Genomic DNA, 21,328 nt, shown 5'->3' on the forward strand with positions numbered 1-21,328 from the left:
TTTTTAAAAAATATATATACATGCAATACTTATTATTAAATACCTACAGACACTAGTGTTTCATCTTTTCGGGAATCATCAGTGTGCAGGGCGTCACGATTAACACTAATCAATAAATTCGAACCCGGCGACAGAAGCTATTCCTGGCTTCATTAGCAAAGACCTAATCCATTCAGCTGCCGTTAACCGCGAGAAATATTGTTGAAATTTAAACATTTATTTTAAAAATGCTTTTTAATATTTGTCAGAGTGATTTAATCATTATATGATGATCTGCCCATGAGAGCTAAATTGACCGACTTTTATTTCAACTGAAAGTATTCAACGAAAAGAAACTAGTTTCTCAAAGGACTAACATAATTATTTATCATAATTATCATATCCTATATATATATATATTCCATTAAATCATAATAATTATCATATCATATATATATTACATTTAAATCATAATAATTATATCATATATATATTGCATCTAAAGTATATATATATGCATACGTATATATATATATATATATATATATATATATACTTTAACTACACCGATGATGACTGAAGCATCGGTCGAAAATATGTACCTGTAAAAAACGTTTTTTAATTTTTTTCATAATATTATTTTGTATTCCTGCACGTCACCAATTGAAAACGAATAAAGAAAAGTTATAAGCTTTTATACTTTTCGTATTCTTTTTTATACATTTGCATTCATATATATATATATATATATATATATATATATATATATATATATATATATATATATATATATATTCAGTGGCACCATGTTGGATCGTTACTGACATTTACAATCATTTCTACAATTTAACTACATTTAATTCCAACAAATATAAGCCTACACTGATTTTACAATCAAGATCCAATCATGAATTTCTGAAAGTATTTCCTTTATTGTGTTCTTTGTTATGATCCAAATGTGCGTCTCAACAGTGGGCAAGATTAAGTGATACCTATTTGTCATTAGGAAGTTTCCGACAAACTTTGGAAACTTAACACGTGTTGTGAGCGATGGCCAATCTTTTTACCCCCATTTCAATTACTATAAAGAATTGATGCGAGATCCGATTTTGTGACCGCCTCATGTAATATTGAATAAACTACAAATCAACGACTATAAACATTACATATCCTTATCTTTGGAGTTAAAAAGACCGTCTATATTCAAACAATGTCCATACTATACCTGTAATTATACAATACCTGTAATTAAGATGACTATAACTCCAGAGCAATGTCCAGAGATGATGTCTCAGAGTTTTGTGGGTAGGGTCAGTCCGTTTAATATATGCTTAGGTAGACCATATTTACATTTTAAATCTCTGACTAGATGAAATTCATAAAAATCTGAACGTATAAATATTTTCGTTTATGGAATTAACACGGGCCAGTTTTTTTTCCGTATAAATAAATTGGAAAAAATACTGATTTTTCGCTTGTCTTAAAAAATCGATTAAGGTTATTATTTGTGCACTTTTTTTTATAAAATACCGTTTGCCCGCTTATATAATTGTTGCGCATCTGTCAATAGGTTTGTAATAACTTATTTCGGAATAATATTTGAAATCACATAAACCCTTACGAACGACGTTTCTGAATTTTTTAGATGAGGATTGATTGCTTGTATCATTTGGATTCATCGGACTACTGTTCTCATCTTTAAGGTGATTTTCACACCGTTTCGGTCGATGTAACATTGATGACTTTCTTCAGGTGTATCGGGAATGTTTATGTCGAACTCGGGAATCTGGGCGGGATTTCGAACCAAGGACCCGTGGCGCAGTGGTGAGAATACTTGGAAAAATCAATTGAAAATTTGATAATCTCCTTCAGATTGAAGGTTCAATCCTCAGTGTGGGCGACCGAAAAATACAAGTAAGTATGATTTTATCAAACTGCTACTTAATGGTGAAGTAGGTATAGATATAGTCTACAAAATAATTACAGACATCTTCCTCTCATTGTAGGTTTGAGCGCAGCGGTGTTCCTTTTGAGACCAGTCTAATCAGTGTTGCTGGTCTGTGAACTCTAGACAAGATCCAGGAAATAAAGAACAACGTTCTGCCATGAAATTTTGTGTTAAACTTAAGAAAATCACACAAAACGCTTACGGAATGTTAAAGGAGGCCTTCGAGGATGAACAGTCAAGCAAGTTTGTATCGGTGGTTTAACAGATTTTCTGAAGGAAATTAACAGGTTGAGGATGAACCTAGATCTGGAGCATCGAATACTGAATGCAAGGAGGAAAACCTTCAGAAAGTGCGAAGATTAGTGATACAAGACCGTCGGATTACTGTGAGGATGATCTCTGATGCTGTGCAAACAGTTCTGACCGAAGATCTGGATCTTCACAAAGTATATTCCAAGTTCGTGCCAACATTTCTCTCCGACGACCAGAAGCAAGTTCGTGGGTAATGTTGCACTGACATTCTTGAAAAATAGAGGCAGATTTAGGTTTCCTGAATAAGGTAGTGACATGCGACAAGCGTTGGGTCTTCACCTACGGCCATGAGAGCAAACGCCAGAGTGGCCAGTGAACGCACACATCCTCTCCCAGGCCTCAAAAGGCAAAGATGAGCAGGTTACAAGAGAAGGCAATAGTCATTCATTTCTTTGACTCCAAGGGCCTCATGCATTTTGAATAGGATCCTCAGGGTCAAACTGTCAATAAGGAATATTACTTCACTGTTCTGAAAAGGTTCAGGGAGAAAATGGGGAAGAAAAGCTACAGAATAGGAGGAGTGATCAATGGTGGTTCCACAAGGATAATACCCAATGCTACAAGTCAACGCGGTTATCCACCTGATTGGCCGATAGGGGGGGTGAAATGGCACACCACCCACCCTACAATCCTGATCTATCCCCAGGCATCTTCCTCCTGTTCTCACGCATGAACGACAGCCTCGGGGGAATCAGATTTCAGTCAACAGAGAAGCTGAAATAGGCATCGGAAAATTACCTGTACGGACTACTGAAGAAGGACTTTGAGGAGGTCTTTCAGAATTGGAATAGACGCATGAAGAAGTGTGTAGATGCGGACGGCCATTATTTTGAAGAGGAAAAAGCTTTGTAAACATATGAAAATAAATATCTCTCCTTACATTTTCTCATTACTTATGGAACATTACTTATATATACATAATCTTAAGAATGTAAAAGAATATATAACTATTTCCACAGCCAGACATAACGTCGCAGCTCACAAGAGCCATGACAGCCGAAAGTCTAAGACTCGAGTTTCGCTCTTATTGTGGGCTTATCAATTAGACACATCCGAACGCGTGATTTGAAACCTGAAACTCTTGCATGCGAGTCGAGCACTCAACCAACTGAATAAACGCACAACACACACAAGAAAGCCTATCAACTGACACAAATCAAGCAAACCGCGGCGAAATCTGACAGTGGATTGAACCGTACCGAACAAGAGACGTAGTCATCGCAACAAGCTATAATCTAAACCGACGTCTCACAAGTGGAAATTTTATACTCGTAAGGCGACGCCATCATGACCCACTAACCAAGCGATAAATCAGCAATAGAATCTTCTGAATGTGAGAGAATATATAATTATTTCCACACAAAAAAACATCGCAGCTCATAATAACCATGACCGCTAACAAACCGGAAGTCCAAAACTTAAATTTCGCTCTTATTTTGGGCTCATCAGTTAGACACATCCGAACTCGGAGTTTCGTTACCTATTTTACCTGTCTACCACAATTGTCTCAAACGGCTGTGTTTTTATAAACATCTGTCAATGTGAATCGAAGTAGAAATTTCTGTTTCTGTTATGCTTTTTAAAATACATGTTTAACTATTCTTGTCTTTATTTGAGTATAGGGAAAATCTGGCATAAGGCTCTAAAATATGGAGAGCTGAGGCTTCATTTAAAGGGCAATTTATCATTGTACCTCATCAGTATAAAATTGCATTTCATTAATCCATCATCATATACATTTTAATTCCATTTGCCCTAGTCTGTCTTGTGTTTAGTGGTTAGGGTTTTCTTAGTGCTTCTTAGTATAACATTTGGTCTTCCAATTTTTTAATTTAGTCTTTCAAGTTTTACCATTGGTCTTCCAAAATTAAAATTTGGTCTTCTAACCTTTAATTTAATTTGGTTTTCCAAGCTTTAAGTTTTAGATAGCATTCTAGTCAGCCTCTCAAGTTTGAATTTAAAAATTGCATTTCCCTCGGTCTATTATATTTTAGTTTGAACGAACATTCTCGTTTGTCGTGTTTTATTAAAAAATATTTTTTTGATCAGATTTTCAAAATTAACATTGAAATAAATAACATTTTTTATCGATCTTTCAAGATTTAGTTTGAAATTAGATTTTCATCGATCTGTCAAAATTTAATTCTAAATAGTATTTAATTCGGTTTGTCATGATGGAGTTGAAAATAGAATTTTAGTCAGATTGTGAAGCTGTAATTTGTAATAATAGTATGGGCTGTGCGTCAAGTTTTCACATCAAAATTTCATAGGAATTTCCTCCTTTTATCAACTTGTAGGCAATTTTAGGTTTGTTTACTGCATCTTCTCCTCGTGGAAGGTTCGATATTTATGAATTTTAAATATTATTTTTGTTATTAAAATTGGAATAAGCATTATGTAAAAAAATGCCATCTTTTTTGCTTATTCGTTGCGTTTTATACGTTAGTAGGTATTAGAATTTGTAAAGTCGATTTTATTATTTTATTATTTTTCTCTGGGATCATACTTATGCGGAGACACTGAAGTTATGCTAACTTTAAGAACAATAAACATAAACAGATGAAACATAAATAATTTATTCTTACTGTAAATCATCGTAATTTAATGTTGCATACATACTATATAGAAATCAAAACATATTTAGTAAATGTAGTTCGGTTCTTATTTAATTAAATGATTATCAAATAAAACTATATGTTTTATTAATGTATTTAAGAAAATAATTTTATTTTTAATGCTAAAATCGATTTATCTATACAATTATTAAACTCAGAATAGCCTGCTTTCTTTGGCGTTCAAACCGTCTAACCGGTTTGAAAAAAAAACTGCGCGTACGTAATTACATAAATACCAGGCCACGGAGACGTTTTTTTTTAATCGCCATTTTTTTCCGCGTTTAACATATTCAAATTAAAACAAACCTAACTCCCTTTTGTTTTATTTTATCAGAATTTTATTAATCTTATTTATGTTCTTCATTGCAAGTTGGAATCGTTATCATACAGTTAAAAGAAAATTAAAAAAAAAACACAAACTTTATAATATTAGGTACAAATTATCCAGATGGCTTGACTTTTAAAATTGATTTTTAGATAATATTCCACTTTTACCTTATATTAAAAACTTTCATTGCAAGTTGAAATCGTTTTCAAACAATTGATTGTTATTTAAAAGAAACAATACTTCGAATCCAATCCGAGATTCTTTAGGAAATGCCACAAAACTTTTAGTAAAATTCTTTTAATTAAAAAAAATTATTTTATTTTCATTTTTCTTTTTTAATTTTTAAGTTCATTTTTCTTTCATGCTACAATTTGAGACGCTAAAACAAACGTTACAAAAACAAAGCCGTTGACTTATGATAAATGCTTTTGTTAAAAGACGCACTTCTTTGTCCACAAAGCCATTCGCGGAAGTGACATCAGACAAATTTTATGATTCGGACGACCAATACTGTACATACTCTTACTTTTTTAAAGCAAATATAAGAATAGAGTTTTGGCAAATTTTTATTCAGTTTCAACCTTAACATTTTCCTTTAAAATGACGACTTCTAAAGCTTTTCATGTATGCCGAAAACGGCTATTGCATTTACATTATCCGCAAATAAGTAGTTTCCGGATATTAAGCAATGCAATTCTTTACGGTTATGTGGCTATCGTTGTACTTGCAAGCGCGCATATTTGTTGTCATAATTAATATACTCACTAGTCAATAGCTAGCCTTAAGATATACTTACCCAACGGGTCACGGGTGGCCTAGTTTATTATTAAAATTAAGCTTTTTTCTATTTTCGTCCAGATTCTTTCGACCAACTTCCAGCCGAATAAACATATTTAGAAATACTGTTTGGAAATTTCACATAGGGCGATTATCTTCGACTGAACTTATTTAGAAAACTACCAACACTAAAATATCATCCAGCTATTTTTTACAAGCAATTTTTCATATTGCTTTATTAATACAATAGATGTCTGATGCAAAAACATGTTCAAAGTGTGATTAATTGTCCAATAAATCTCAACAACTGGAGGATTATCGTTTGATAAAATGGTAAGCGAATTACTCAGCAAATTTTTGTATTATATTCAAAACAGATAATCAGGATATGTCGTTAGTCAATTGTGGTAGAGCGATCCATAAACTCCTCTAGAGTACTGTTTAATACTGGCGGTTACTAATAGTGATAGGGGATTGTATGTCGTCTTATTTATGATGGTCGTCATGTTCATCGTTCAATGGCTTTTGGTGTAACTGAACTGCTGTGAAAGCTGAAATAAAACTCATTTAATTATTTTTAGTAGTTCAGTAAACAGTTGAGCTATGAAATAAATAAAGTAAAGTATGATATCATTTGGCGCTTTATAGTTGATTTCTTGTTTATTTCAGTGTGTTGCATGCACTAAGATTAGTAAATACGGCGAGAAATCGCACTTATACTGGTGTGAGAACGCAGTTTACTTCTAGAGTTGAACCTCCCTTTGTGCCAGAAACTATTCTTTAATTTTGCAGTCTTTTTTTCTTCCTTACTTGACAAGGTTGTTTGTCAACAGGATATTCCCCTGTTTTTATTTTCCACGTCTATGGCTGATTTAGTTCTCTCATCCTGTCTGACAGCATGCACTTCAAACAAAAATGTCATCAAACGGAAAATAATTAATCTCAATATATTACAATGATATTTTAGCGATATTTATAGAGTCGCACCAAATGAATTCACCGTATTAAAGCAGTAAAAAATATTAAAAGCAATAATTCTTTTTCAGGTGTGAGGATGGAGTTTTACCCCAAAATTTAAAACAAGTAAAATATTTGTTTATTTTCGTAATATTGCGTTGTGATTTGGCTTTCAAGCGCACTTGATGCGTATTTAATTTTATTCAAAATAAATGAACGCTTCTATAACGAAACTCACCCTGTGACGTTAATCTCGCATAACAAAACTCACCGTTCCGGCAATTCAAAATACAACTGTTTAGAGACAACGCGCGGATGTTAACTAACTGACTTTTTCCCCTCTAACTTTACAAGATTGCAAGAAAGAAGAAGACAGGTAAATTAAAAAGAAATATTTACAAAATACTGAGGATGGAAATATATTTCAATTATAAATTTCAAACAGGTAAAATATTTTTTTATTTTCGTAATATCGCGTTGTGATTTGGTTTTCAAGCTCACTTAATGCGTATTTTATTTTATTCGAATTAAATCAAAGCTTCTATAACAGAACTCACACCCCTGACACAAAAACCAACTTCATACTATATAACTGATACCTTTTAATGTTTCATATTTGGGCCGTGTCTGATGAGAAATCATTTTTGATAACTTGCACTTGCATTAACAAATGTATCAAAAGGTCATTTGAATAACACTTATAAAGCCTGGCATATTGTTAACACCTCTGTCATGTGTACCGAGAAAGCGCCTTGATAAAAACGTGCACCTGCAAGAACAATGATAATTATCACATGTAACAAAAGGTTATGTGAGTAAAAATTATAGACTTGAAAGGCGACTGCATAAAGAAACAGTAAACTTGAAATTGTCAGAAAGAAAAATTAAAAGTATGATGTTTGAAAGGTTATTTTTGGTAAAAGGTTATACAGGTGTAGTTAAAGTGTGGTCAATCTAGCGAACGACGACGATGGTCAGATTAACCGTCATTGGGTGTGGTTTCAGCAAAAATCTCAGCTCAAAATGGGCGTCTCAAGCAGTTACAAATGCACACACACATCTCTCTCTCTCTCTCTCTCTCTATATATATATATATATATATATATATACATATATGCAGAAAGGCTTTGAGTCCGAAATTACTTATAAAGAAAAAGCAAATTCCAAAACATGCAAATATTAACCTCCATAACACTGGACTTCTTTTTATATGGTTGGTTATTTTTATTTTAATGTTGAAGTCCACATGAACTTTTTTCCATGTTTATATTCTTATGTTTTTTTAAGTTTTCTGATTACAAATCATAAAATTTTAAGTTTCATTCTATGCTGTAACCAGCAAACACATATACATGCTAAATTTTTTAATGTGACTATCTGACTTTTTTGCTAACAATTTTTCTCCTGATGAGAAGAAATAGCATTCTTTGAAACTCCGCGGATTTAGGATCATCCAGCTTTGAAGTATTTTGCCGAATAATACAAACATTTGTTAATTACCACTTTTGAGCTCTGTTTCTTAAACACCCACACACATACACACAAACACACACACATATATATATATATATATATATATATATATATATATATAACAACAAAAAGGATGTCGTTATTGGTTGATGATTTGGACCTTAATGTATCCATCCGTCTCATTCCCGTATATGGATTTCCCTTATGACACCCAACCGTCACCGAGAATCTAGACATACTGGTATATTTTTATGTATCAGAGTTCTGTCGTACTTTTGAATAGAAAGATATAAAATGCAACAAATAAGCAAAAAATATTAAGTCAGTTTACTTTCCTTCGGCGTCTGTCTTTATCCACGGCAATCTTTGCTTTATTTGCGACGGGTTTTAGTAACTCGTTTTCGTCAATCAGCATAGCCAGTATAACTGATTATTTAGAGATTTTTTTTCATTTTCAATAGGGTAATTTTGTTTTTGTGTATATAGATATACTTTTTACATAATACTCATTTGAATTAAAGTAGCGAAATTGGCTTTTTAATTTATTAAATGTGTAAACTTCTTCGATGAAAAGTTGTAAGAAATGAAAATACAATTTTTACCGAGGAATACCAAAAAAAAACTTCCGCCAGCCATCAGCTCCATTTTTTTCTTCAATGTTTGCTTGTTTTTTTTTAAATGTCTTCCGGTGGCCATCTTTGAGATTAATTATACCAGCAGGTGTGATAGAAATTATGTACTGGCGGATGACTTCTTCCCCAGGACTTTTTTTTTTTTACATTTTCACTCCAAACAAGGCGTATTGCCACTTTGGTGTAGGGGGCTACTATCAGGGGCAACAACTACTGGGCTACTATGTTGGCATTTGGGCAGCAAGATGTCGGTTCATGTTGCACTTGAACTTCTGCATGTCAGTACAGTTGGGGAAGCAGGGACCTGGAATGGAATTCCAGAGTCTAGCGGTTCTGGAGAAGAAACTACTGGAGTAGAAATATATTTTACATCTAGGGATCTCAACAGTGTGGGGGTGGAATTTTGCAGCCTGTCGGGTCTGTCGAGGGTGTCTACGTCGTGGGGGCACAAGTGCTTGCAGTTCGTCAGTACATTCACCAGTAAAATACTTGTAGACCAGGCAGAGGGATGCAACGTTTCGTCGATGGGACAGAGGCTGAAGCTTAGACGCCAGTTCAGGGCCTATCAGATTTGCGACTCTCTTTTGAGCCTTGTCAAGAATGTATTCAAACTAATATGTTTTCATAATAATAGATGGATTGGTCGGCTCGCTATCGCCTCAAACGTTTATATCTATTCATTACTTGAAAGAAATGAAATGTAATTAATCGCTAATAAAAATAAGAAACAACAGCTATTGCTATCGATACCCTTAAACTATGTTTTGCTTGCATTCTCCACATGTACACCCATATACGCTACGAATACAAATGTAAATATTTCTCGCCGTTAAAAGATATCTAGTGATGAGGCCCTATTTGGAAACTATGGCGAATGTGAAGTTCCCTTTAGTTTCCATTACTCCAATGTCCACTTAAGCATGGAGTTAGAATACCTGTTTGTACATATAGTGCTACCAGATAATACTAATCGAAAGTTCTCTCCCACTGCAAAAACTAAGACACCAAGGTCGGAAAGTGGGATTGAGAAGTCAGCGCCCCCTACAAAAAGTGCCTGGGCAGCCCCATCAGCATTTTCTGATAAAGGCGCCTCAGGCGATCAGCAATAAAATAACCCGTTATCAAAGAGAGAAGGATAAGCATGGGAGGCTGGGCCTCCCAGAAATGCACATAACTTTATTCCCACCGTAAAATAAACAGGAAACGGATCATTACAGGAATTGTCTAATCTCTGCTAATTTTCGGGGCACAGCATAAAAATCCTGTGCGAGTTAATAAATAATACCGCTTGAAGATACATGCTTTCTGGGGGAAAAATGAACCAAACTTTGATGTTATTGATTTTTTCTTTCTCTTTTCGAAACTGAATCATGCTCTGCAAAGTCAAAAATAAAAAATAAGAATTTCCCAAGAAAAAACGAGTAAAACCAATGTGGCACTATTTCTTTGTGCCACTGTTTCTAACACACTCTGCAGCATAGACTAGTGGTAATTTGGCCATGAGCGTAGAGATACAAAGAAATCCCTTCCCATAATTCCCTTGCTATCTTTCTGTCTCTTTCCTGCACGACCACCATGATGTGAGGACGCATATTCTGTCTCTCTGTAAATGAGGGGGCCACCCCCTCCCTCAACACTAGTTAGGGTAGGTTAGTTAGCTTTTAAAAGCCTATTGTCCACTTTTAAATTGTTTTTTTTGTAATATATATTGTATCTCTAATGCAAAATAAAATAGTTAGTTATACCTTATGTATATTACAATTGTGTCGCGTGACGTTTTTCTTGTGTCTGCCATGAATGCCTTCATAAATGTCTGAAGTCGAAAGGCGGCCCTGAGGACAAAGAGATGAAAATTCCCACGAGAATGCCACCAGGGTGAAGAGATCATCTTGAGAAAGGAAAGGAGCCACACCCAGATCCGACATCTCAGATATGATTTTCTTCTTGCTACACAGACCCTAATGACTGGCCCATCTTCATATCTTCATGAGACCGCTTTAAGACATTTACTATAACACGTCTGTCGGTCACACCTCAGTGACCGGCTGATAGTGGTATATCAAACAGCCTGAATAAATATTTCAAGACATAAAGAACCTGACAAGAAAAAACTTGTTTTTCCGTTATTACTAGATTCGTCATGAAATAACTCGAAAGAACTTATTATGCAATAAAATTTTACAGACAAAGCAAACAAAATTCTGAGCACTGGAAACAGAACTAAGTCAATACTTAAGGAAAGTTTTTAAAGCTATATAGATATTAATTCGTTTAGAAATAGAAAAATGTTTCAAACAGGAACTCCCCTTCGCTCACTATATATTTATATATCTACGGAACATACATTAGTTAATAAAGATAAAATAGATTTGTTAAATTTGACATATTACCCCATATTACGTTCATAGTGATAGAGAAATGTTTTAATTTTCAAACAAGTATTGACATAACCTATTCAGTAATACTGAGTATTCAAACATGTTGCTAAAATAACTGAATTCTGAATTGTTGGACGGCATTAAGTTTGGAAAGAAAATGTCAAGAAGGGTGATTTTAAAATTGCCTCAATTATAGTTAAATATGAGCATATAGCATATTTCGTAAAAATGGCATTGAACTGGTTAATTTTAGAAGCAAATATATCAATTAATAAAATATTGTTAGATAATATAAGGCCAGCATTCGCCCATGTATGGAGTATTGTTGTCACATTTGGGCTGGTGCATCTGCTGCTAGTCTCTCGCTCCTAGACAAGGTTCAAAAGAGAGTCACCAATCTGATAGGCCCTGAACTGACATCTAAGCTTCAGCCTATGTCCCATCGACGAAACGTTGCATCCCTCTGTCTGTTCTACAAGTATTTTAATGGTGAATGCTCTGACGAACTGCAATCACTTGTACCCCCACGACGTAGACACCCTCGACAAACCGGACAGGCAGCTAAATCCCACCCCCACACAGTAGAGATTCCTAGATGTAAAATATCTTTCTACTCCAGTAGTTTCTTTCGCCGAACCGCTAGACTCTGGAATTCCATTCCAGGTCCCTGCTTCCCCAACTGTACTGACATGCAGAAGTTCAAGTGTAACGTGAACCGACATCTTGCTGCCCAAATGCCAACATAGTGGCCCAGTAGTTGCTGCCCCTGATAGTAGCCCCCTATACCAAAGTGGCAATGTGGCTTGTTTGGGGTGAAAATGTAATTTTAAAAAAATTGAAAAAATATTGAGTACGCGAAGATGTATGAAAAAAAAAAAAAAAAAAAAAGAAAAAACGATGCCGGTAGGTTAAAAAATAAATTCTGAATTATTGACCGGTATCAAGAGTGGTAGTAGCTACTTCTACCACTACACTTTCCATTTATTATTCGTGAGATTCCATCCACCTTCTCTTCTTCATAGCACGAATCAAAGAGTTCGTTCATATTTATTATAGAAATCAAGAAACAGATTGAATTCTCCTAAATATTTATGTTCGGATTTTCTGACAGTCCCTGTACTGCATTTGAACCATAAGCCTTTCTAATTCTCATTGGCTTCTACACACACATGGAAGCTTTTTCGGCTGAAATTTACTTGCAGTCAATCTTCTACTGTTGTTTTCTGCCACTATTGCGTTTTTATTTATTCTTTTGCTTCATCTAAATGGATTATAAAACGACAACGACACTACAAGCATAAAATGTCGTGAAATAAATTGTAATCATCAAATTGAATTATTTTTAAAACTGGAGGAAACAAAACTAAAAGTTAGATTAATAAAAATATAAAATAAATATAATATAAAAAAAAAACATTACGGAAACAATGCTGAAATGTGGGGATTTGGAATTGAAGAAAAAATACAAGATGGCCGATTTAATAAAAAAAAAAATCGTTTTATTTTTTTCTATATAGAAAAAAATATATCCAAAATGTAACAAAACAAAAACAAAACAAAACAAAAAACAATAACGAAAAAAAAAAGAACGGAAATAAAGACTTCGAACGGACAATGAGCTAAAGAAGAAACAATACACTCAAGTAAAGATAAGAAATAACGCCTTGGTAACTTTCGATGGCTTCTCTTATAACTGAGAGATAATGGTCGCCATACATTACGTAAGGCACTATCAGATGAATGGATTAAAAGAGCGAACGAAAACAATAGGGGAGGCAACTCTGCCGAGAAGAATTTCATGCTCGGCTTGAGGCAGTTTTCTTTTTTTGTTATTGTTTTTTGTATGCGTTAATAAACTTGTGAAAATCCGCTCGCATTTATTTAAAACGATGACATCTTCAACCTTGCCTTCTTTACGGGTTTATTTATGGTAATTTTTTTTACACATTCCTACTTTGTTTAATCAATTCCAATTAACTTGTATTCTTCCAGTAACATTTGCGACATTTAATCTTAAAATTTGTTAGGTAGTTTATTTAGATATTAATTTGAACGTTTAATATTACACTAACGTTGAATAAACTAACATTTATTTCTAGGATGATTTTTTTTACATTAATATTACAGTAAAAGTTTGTTCTAAAATGAAGATATGTTTGAAGAAAAATCAATTTTAATAGTTTTAATACTTGATATTTGTGAATAATTTATCATATGACTCATCTTTTATGTTTCTATTTCTTTCATAAACTGTCACGATTGGAATTCATTATTGAGATGAGTATTATTTATTAACTAGCGGGGGTACCCGGCGTTGCCCGAGTGTTTGTTTCCGGGACGGGGGGGGAGTTTTAAAAAATGTTATGGTAGGTATGTAGGAAGGATCAAACCCGGAGTCATGAGTAAAAGTAGGAAAATAAAGTGTGAAAAAAAAAAATCATCTGTCACGTTAACAGTTCGCCCACCAAGAAATGTCCATTCCAGTTGTTTAGGAAAAAAAAAAAAAAAAACGGCTACGGTAGGTCGGCGCGAACGTGAAAATATAATGTTAATTGTCGAGCACGCTAACCACTACGCCACAGAGCACTGCAGCTTAGTTTAGTGATTTTAAATAACTTCACATGAAAGAACTACGAAGCCAAACCGGTGTTCTCTTCTCAACTGTTCTTTGTGAACGATTCCCAAACGGTGTTAAGTGGTGGCAGGGGGAGGAGGAATTTATTAGAGAGAAAATATTTTACCACTTCCATTGATCTTAACCGATTTTGGCCGTGACTTCTCAGCAGAAAAAGTATAGAAATCTAAGATTATCGAGGAATTTGAGAAATAATAAGCCTATAACACACCTCAGATATTGTTCTGCCGTTTGTGCATATTATATTTGCATGAAATATCTTGATTTTTAATCCTATTAATGTCAAAATCAGACGGGAAAAAATGAGTTCATTTTATTTATATATATATATATATATATATATATATAAGAGACTAAATTATTGCGAACTATTATCCTCATCTTTCTTAGTTGTTGTTTCACAACGTTTCGGCCAACTATTCCTCTGGCCTTCGGCCAACTATTCCTCTGGCCTTCCAATTAAATAATACCAGCCGACCATGGAATATCAGATAATAAATAAACGTGGATTTATAAGACAAAAAAATCCCACCTTGATCGCCATTGGGGACCCATGGCGCAGTGGATAGAGACGTTGAATCTTTACGGTTCCAGGTGAGAATTGTTTGAAGATAAAGGTTTCAATCCCACCCAAATCCGGTTAGAGGGTTACTTGGCCAGAACGTGGTGAGAGGACAACAACTATGGAAGGCAGTAATTGCTGAAAATGCATTTAGGAGATTAGGAGTTCCTATTTCGTCGCGGTTACCACCTGACGAAGGCCAGAGGAATAGTTCGTCGAAACGTCGTGAAAAAAAAACAACTAAGAACGATGAGGGTAATAGTCCGCAAGAAATAAATTAAGAAACTATCATTCTGTTATGTAGTTTATTTACATATTAGTTCAAGTACTCAGTGATGTTTGAAGAAAATCTACTGAAATATTAGGTTGGTGCAATAATACTGTAGCTTTTTGATTTGAAGTCGAACATAAACAAAGGACATTATTTTTGCACCAACATAATCTATGTGTGTAATTAGAGTTAACGAATAAAAAAAAAAAAACATGTTTAATCTTAAGTTTGAGAGGAAGCTAATTACACAAAGTATCAAGGATGTAATCTTAAAATATAAAAGGAGTCTGCATATAAGCCAGTGGAACTCGGACCATATTCTTCATGATACGGAGCGAAGTGTTTACAAGCCCGGATGTATTTCCATATTCCGAGCTTTCATTTTTACTCTGAACCCCCTGCATGAAGTCATACCTAACGTAAGTTGCAACAAAGTCAGAGCAGAGGACGTCATATATGACATCATAATATATGTACGCTTTTATCTATGACGCCATGTATAGCGTCCTCTGCTATAGCGCCATGTATGACGTCATATCATATATATATTATACATATAGATGCTGTGACGTCATTTTGAACAAACAAAATACAGACAAGACTAGGAATTTATTATATATATATATATATATATATATATATATTAATATTAAGTAATGTGATTTATAATTTAAAAGTTTTAAAATTTTTAAAATTTAAAAATCAAAATTTAATTAAATTAAAAATCAGTTTCATAAGAAGGAACAACAACAAAGTCAATTATCTGTACGATCGTTTCGGAAATCCGTGCTTTTTATTTGTGGTATACATGAAGTCACGTAGAATAATTATACATAGTTTTTTTGGTAAGCACGGTCTTCTCATCAGCAAATTTAGGAGGATTTCTATTGAATTGAAAAGACACCAAAAATAAACCTAGCATTAAAAGTAAGGCAGATGAATCTTTTGGTTTTTCAATAAAATAAAAAGCTATAGCAAACATCTAAATGACTACTTTAAATACAGTTCCTGATTTCAAAAAAAGAAAAACCAAAAGATTCATCTGCCTTACTTTTAATGCTAGGTTTATTTTTGGTGTCTTTTCAATTCAATAGAAATCCTCCTAAATTTGCTGATGAGGAGACCGTGCTTACCAAAAAAACTATGTATAATTATTCTACGTGACTTCATGTATACCACAAATAAAAAGCACGGATTTCCGAAACGATCGTACAGATAATTGACTTTGTTGTTGTTCCTTCTTATGAAACTGATTTTTGATTTAATTAAATTTTGATTTTTAAATTTAAAAAATTTTTAAAACTTTTAAATTATAAATCACATTACTTAATATTGAATTAGCTCTAGGACATTTAACTATCGAGCTTATTATATATCTAAATTACAACGAGCATTTCCTGTATTTTAATTAAACTAGTAATTTCACTATTACATTAAAGTACACTTAGCTCTTTAGACTATTATTCTAATCTCCTTTAAATTATATATATATATATATATATATATATAGAGAGAGAGAGAGAGAGAGAGAGAGAGAGAGAAAGAATTTATGGCAATAAAGCTACACAAAATAATCAGCGTTTAATTCTCGTGAGAATTCCCCAGGCTAATGCAAAACAATTACTGTTATCGCGCATTTTTATATACACACATGTTATTGAATTTTATAGTTAGCCAATCAGCTTCCTAGTTGCCACCACGCCCGTCCTAATCAGCCAATGGACGGGCACTTACAGAACGAAGGTACAGTTGGCCTCAGCTATGTATTTAGCACTGTAGAAGCAAATAGGCAAAATTTACGCATAAAATTATATATTCGTATATCAATATATTTGCTATAATGTAGTCATAAATATATATATATATATATATATATATATGAAAGTGAAATTGGCTCTATGTATGTCTGTGTGTGTACATTTCTCTACCAATTTTAAGTCTACAGACTCATGATTTGACATAAGGTGTATTGAGATCGGAAAAATCTTTTTAATCGGTTTTCAGCCAGAAATTTGGCTGTCAAGGGGTCAAAGTTCAACGATTTGACCTTTGAACACGTTACCAAACTCCTACACCATTTTTGAGGTGAAACACTTGAAATTTAAGACGTAGATGTTGGACGTGGATCAAACATTTTAATTTTATTTGAGACTAAACCCATTAATGTTAGGAAGACAAATTGGGACAATGTTTAAAAGAAATTGTCCTCTGCGGTCTCTACCAAATTATTCAACCAATTTGTGGTCTAAACATTTAAAATTTTGCATATAGTGCATTCAGACATAGGCCAATATTTTAATCAGTTTTTGGTCGAAAATGTGACTGCCAAGTGGTCAAAGTTATAAAGATTTGACCTTTGCGGTCTCGAGCTAACTATTCAGCCATTTTTTGGGTCTAAACATTTGAAATTCTACATAAAGGATATTCAGACATGCTTTTTAATCAGTTTTGTGGGCGAAAATTTGCTTACCAAGGGGGTAAAGTTAATTAAGTTGATCCTTACAGACTCTACCAAACTCCTCTTTCAATTTTGGGTCTAAACACTTGAAATTTTAGATGTAGGTTACCGGGACACGAGTCAAACTTTTTAATATATATATACATATGCACATAAAATGTGAACTGTATGAACTCCAAGCTAAGTCGAACTCTACGGGCCCAAAAGCTAACAAACTTTTCTGTTCGTAACATTTGCAGCCTACTAATCTAAAAACACTAACATGTTTACTTTTTTATTTTTTATTTTTTTCCTTATCACAGGTTTGACTTTAATCCTGCATATTTGTCTTGTTTTCTTATCTTTTTCATAAATCTTTTTTGTCAAAAATACTATTATAAACCAATACTTTTTTCTTATATTTAAAACGAGAAAAAAAAAAAAGAATTCTTCCACGAAATTGAACATTTCCAAAATTATATTTTCATATTATCTGGATTGAAAAACACGCTGCTTTTTTTCCATTTTTGTTTATTTGATTTTTTTCTCAATGGAGAGTAGATAATGCATGTGCATGTGTTATCGACAGCTCCAGTAACTCTCGCTTCTCCTTTTTGTCCTTCAGTCCTCATTTCCAATGAATGATTTTTATGACAAAGGATGAAGATAAAGCTGCTTTCCAGGTCGGTAGTACTTTGTAAAGAGTGGCCCGAGATGTCGGAAACATTCTGTTTCTATGTCTATCCTTGTGGTCATGTCACTAGTAAGGGTGCTGGAGGTAAACGTTTCATCTAAGCTGACGCTACCCGCCTGATAGTCAGGGTCCCGAACCGTGGATTAACCACTAAGGAGGCTGTCCTATCAGTAGGTGCAAAGTACCGGGGCTGCTGTATTGCCATTTGGTGAATGGATTCTGTACCATACAGTAGTTTCTGGTAGGGCCTCTCGATGCCATACTAGTGGGTAATTGTTACGGTTTTACCTTATCATGTGCTACAAAACCAAAACAAAAAAAATCTTGTCTGTTTCTCACTTATTTTCCTTCTCTGTCCTGCTCCAACCAAGTCTACCGACCTGCTCCACAAACCCCAAAACCTCAACAATTATGAAAAATATCCAAAAGAGAAACACGAATAAACCTAGAACCCCATGATCCAACGTAGACCCTTGCTACCAGGCCTCCTTCTCCCACATCAGGGGTCTACGTTTCAACCTTCCAGAGGTTGAAATACAATTACAGGAGACGAAACCGGACATATTCATTCTAAGTGAAACTGGCATAGGGCCAACCACTTCTCTAGACGAATTCATAATTAAAGGATACTATAACTTAACATCTAAATCTGAGCCCCAAGATCGACATGGGCATGGAATATGTGCCTACATCGAAGATGGCTTTCCATTTGGTAGGGATATCTCCAGAGAATACCCTAATTTACCTTATATGTGCTTCTGGGTTGCACTAGCTTACACCACTGCATTTATATTTGCCCTCTATTGCCTCCACAACAGTAGGGTTACTATCTTTAAGAGCATATCTGAAAAATTTGACCACATCCTGTCTGCTCATCCTTCGGCTAACATTCACATTTGCGGTGACTTTAATGTCCATAATGTGGAATGGCTGACCCACTCTAATAAAACCGATGGCAGAGGGAGGTTTTGTCATGATTTTGCCATTGCCTATGCCCTCACTCAGATTGTTCACGAACCCACCCGTGTGCCCGATACTACCGCTCAATATGCAAGCCCTCAAGACCTTTTCCTCACAACATCCCCTGAGCTATGTTCATGTTCTGTTCTATCTCCTCTGGGATCCTCTGACCACTCTGTTGTAGCACTTAAGATAAAAATTAAATGTAATAAGTCTTCAGACGTACCTATCCACCGTACTGTATATCGATACTCTATGGCTGACTGGGATAGCTTCCGTACATTTATATCTGACCTACATCTGCATTCCATGTTTACAAAGGATGTGTCCTCTATAGTATCAGACCTGACAGAATGGTTAATTGAAGGCATAGACTGGTTCATACCATCCACAAAATTCCAAAAAAACCTAAGAGCTAGCCATGGATCTCCCCTGAATATGCTGCTGCCATCGCGCACAAAAATCACTTTTTCCATAGCTACCAACGTAATAGATGTACTGAGACTAAAGCTGCTTTCAGGACTGCAAGCAACCACTGTAAAAGAGTAATAAAAAATGCAAGATAGCTATATGCTCAGTCTGTTAAATCCAAAGTAGCTGAGCAGCGACTTGGCTCCCACCAGTTCTGGCAAATAGCAAACAGGATCTAGAACAGAAGCGTGCGTTCTATCCCAACTATCATTGATAGACATGAGGGCATCTCGTCAGGATCAGACAAGGCCAGACTATTTCCCAAGAACTTTTCAGCGAATTCTACCCTATGCGACAATGGCCATCAACTCCCTGTATTTTCTCCTATAACAGACAAAACGCTATGCAACATACAAATATCTGTGCGTGAAGTCGCCAAGCTAATCAAGAACCTTGATTCCAACTGGCCCTAACGGCATTCCAGTTATAGTAATTAAAAAGTTCCAAGCAGAACTTGCCCCCGTACTTACAAATCTGTTTAAGCATTGCATTAAGGAAGAATGCTTTCCAACACCCTGGAAAACCTCATCAGTATGCCCTGTATTTAAGAATTCAGGTGACAAGTCATCTCCCTCTCAGTACAGACCAATAAGTCTCCTGTGTGCCATGAGTAAGTTGTTGGAATCCATATTAAATAAGGAAGTAGTCAACTACCTCAACAGAAACTACCTTCTTATTGACATGCAATATGGTTTCCGCTCTGCAAGATCTACAGCAGATGTGCAAACGGTTATATTACATATGATTAGTGAATCTCTTGACAAAGGTTTCCTTTCCAGGGCAATTGCTCTTGACATATCGAAGGCCTTCGATAAGGTACGGAATAAGGCCCTACTTCACAAGATTTCCAGCTACGGTATTACTGGAAATGTTTTCTCAATCATTAAATCATTTCTCTCTGATAGGTTCATAAGAGTAGTGGTTGATGGGCAGAATTCAGAGGCCCACAGTATTAATGCTGGAGTTCCCCAGGGGTCCATCCTGGGCCCAACTCTCTTCCTGATCTACATCAATGATCTCCGAAAACACATACTTAAATCATTCGTTGACATCTATGCTGAAGACACGACCATTTATGGCAACACATCAAAGTCCGTAAATGACAAAGTTCTCTCTGATTCTCTCTCCTCTGATCTTGAGCGCGTGGTACAATGGGGGGAGATGTGGCTGGTCACTTTTAATGCATCCAAAACCAAGCTTCTATCTTTACATCATCAACGCTCTGATCCCCATCTGACATCAATTGAAATGGATGGCTTTCGTGTTGGGGAGGCTCCATGTTTTGACAAGCTTCTGGGTTTGAACTTTACTCCTGATCTGAAATGGAACACGTACATCAAATCTGTTGCCAGGGACGCTGCGAAAATGGTGGGATCCTTCTACCGCTCCAGAAGATATCTCACTACTGATGCAATTCTCTATCTGTATAAAAGCCAAGTACGTCCAAGGACGGAGTGCTGCTGCCTCATTTGGGCAGGAGCTGCTAAAAACAGCCTATCCTGCCTTGACAGAGTACAAAATAAACTTCGGCGTTTGGTGGGGATGCCCTTTTCTCTTCCCTGCAGCCTCTCTCCCACAGAAGAGACGTTGCGAGCTTGTATTTGTTTTATCATTATTTCCATGGCAAGTTCTCGTCTGAACTCCAATCCCTGGTCCCCCCCTCGCCAATCTTTCACAAGCTGTCTAGCTGAAACTACTGTCAATAATTTTCCCCACTCTTTACCTGTGCCTTATCCAAACGTAGATTCCATGAGCAAAGCTTCTTTCTAAGAAGTGCACGATTTGGAACTCTCTTCCGTTCGACTGTTTCCCACCTGACTACAACTTGGATGTCTTCAAATCCAACATAAACTAATTCCTAACAAACCGCCCCGTTAAGTAAGACAGTCTGTCAAATCT

The 21,328-nt window shown here is 35.1% G+C and overlaps 1 long non-coding RNA gene across 1 annotated transcript in view; it reads left to right on the forward strand.

The window, feature by feature from the left end:
- Positions 1-6,578, forward strand: part of LOC145296197 (uncharacterized) — a 208,870-nt gene extending 202,292 nt beyond the window's left edge. The window contains exon 3 of the long non-coding RNA XR_013869974.1: positions 1,986-6,578. This is a non-coding gene — a long non-coding RNA (uncharacterized LOC145296197). The remainder of the gene's footprint in view (positions 1-1,985) is intronic.
- Positions 6,579-21,328: the final 14,750 nt, after the last annotated feature.

This window comes from Euprymna scolopes, chromosome 2 (genome assembly GCF_053919585.1).
Source record: "Euprymna scolopes isolate OS-2025 chromosome 2, ASM5391958v1, whole genome shotgun sequence".
Taxonomy (NCBI): domain Eukaryota; kingdom Metazoa; phylum Mollusca; class Cephalopoda; order Sepiida; family Sepiolidae; genus Euprymna; species Euprymna scolopes.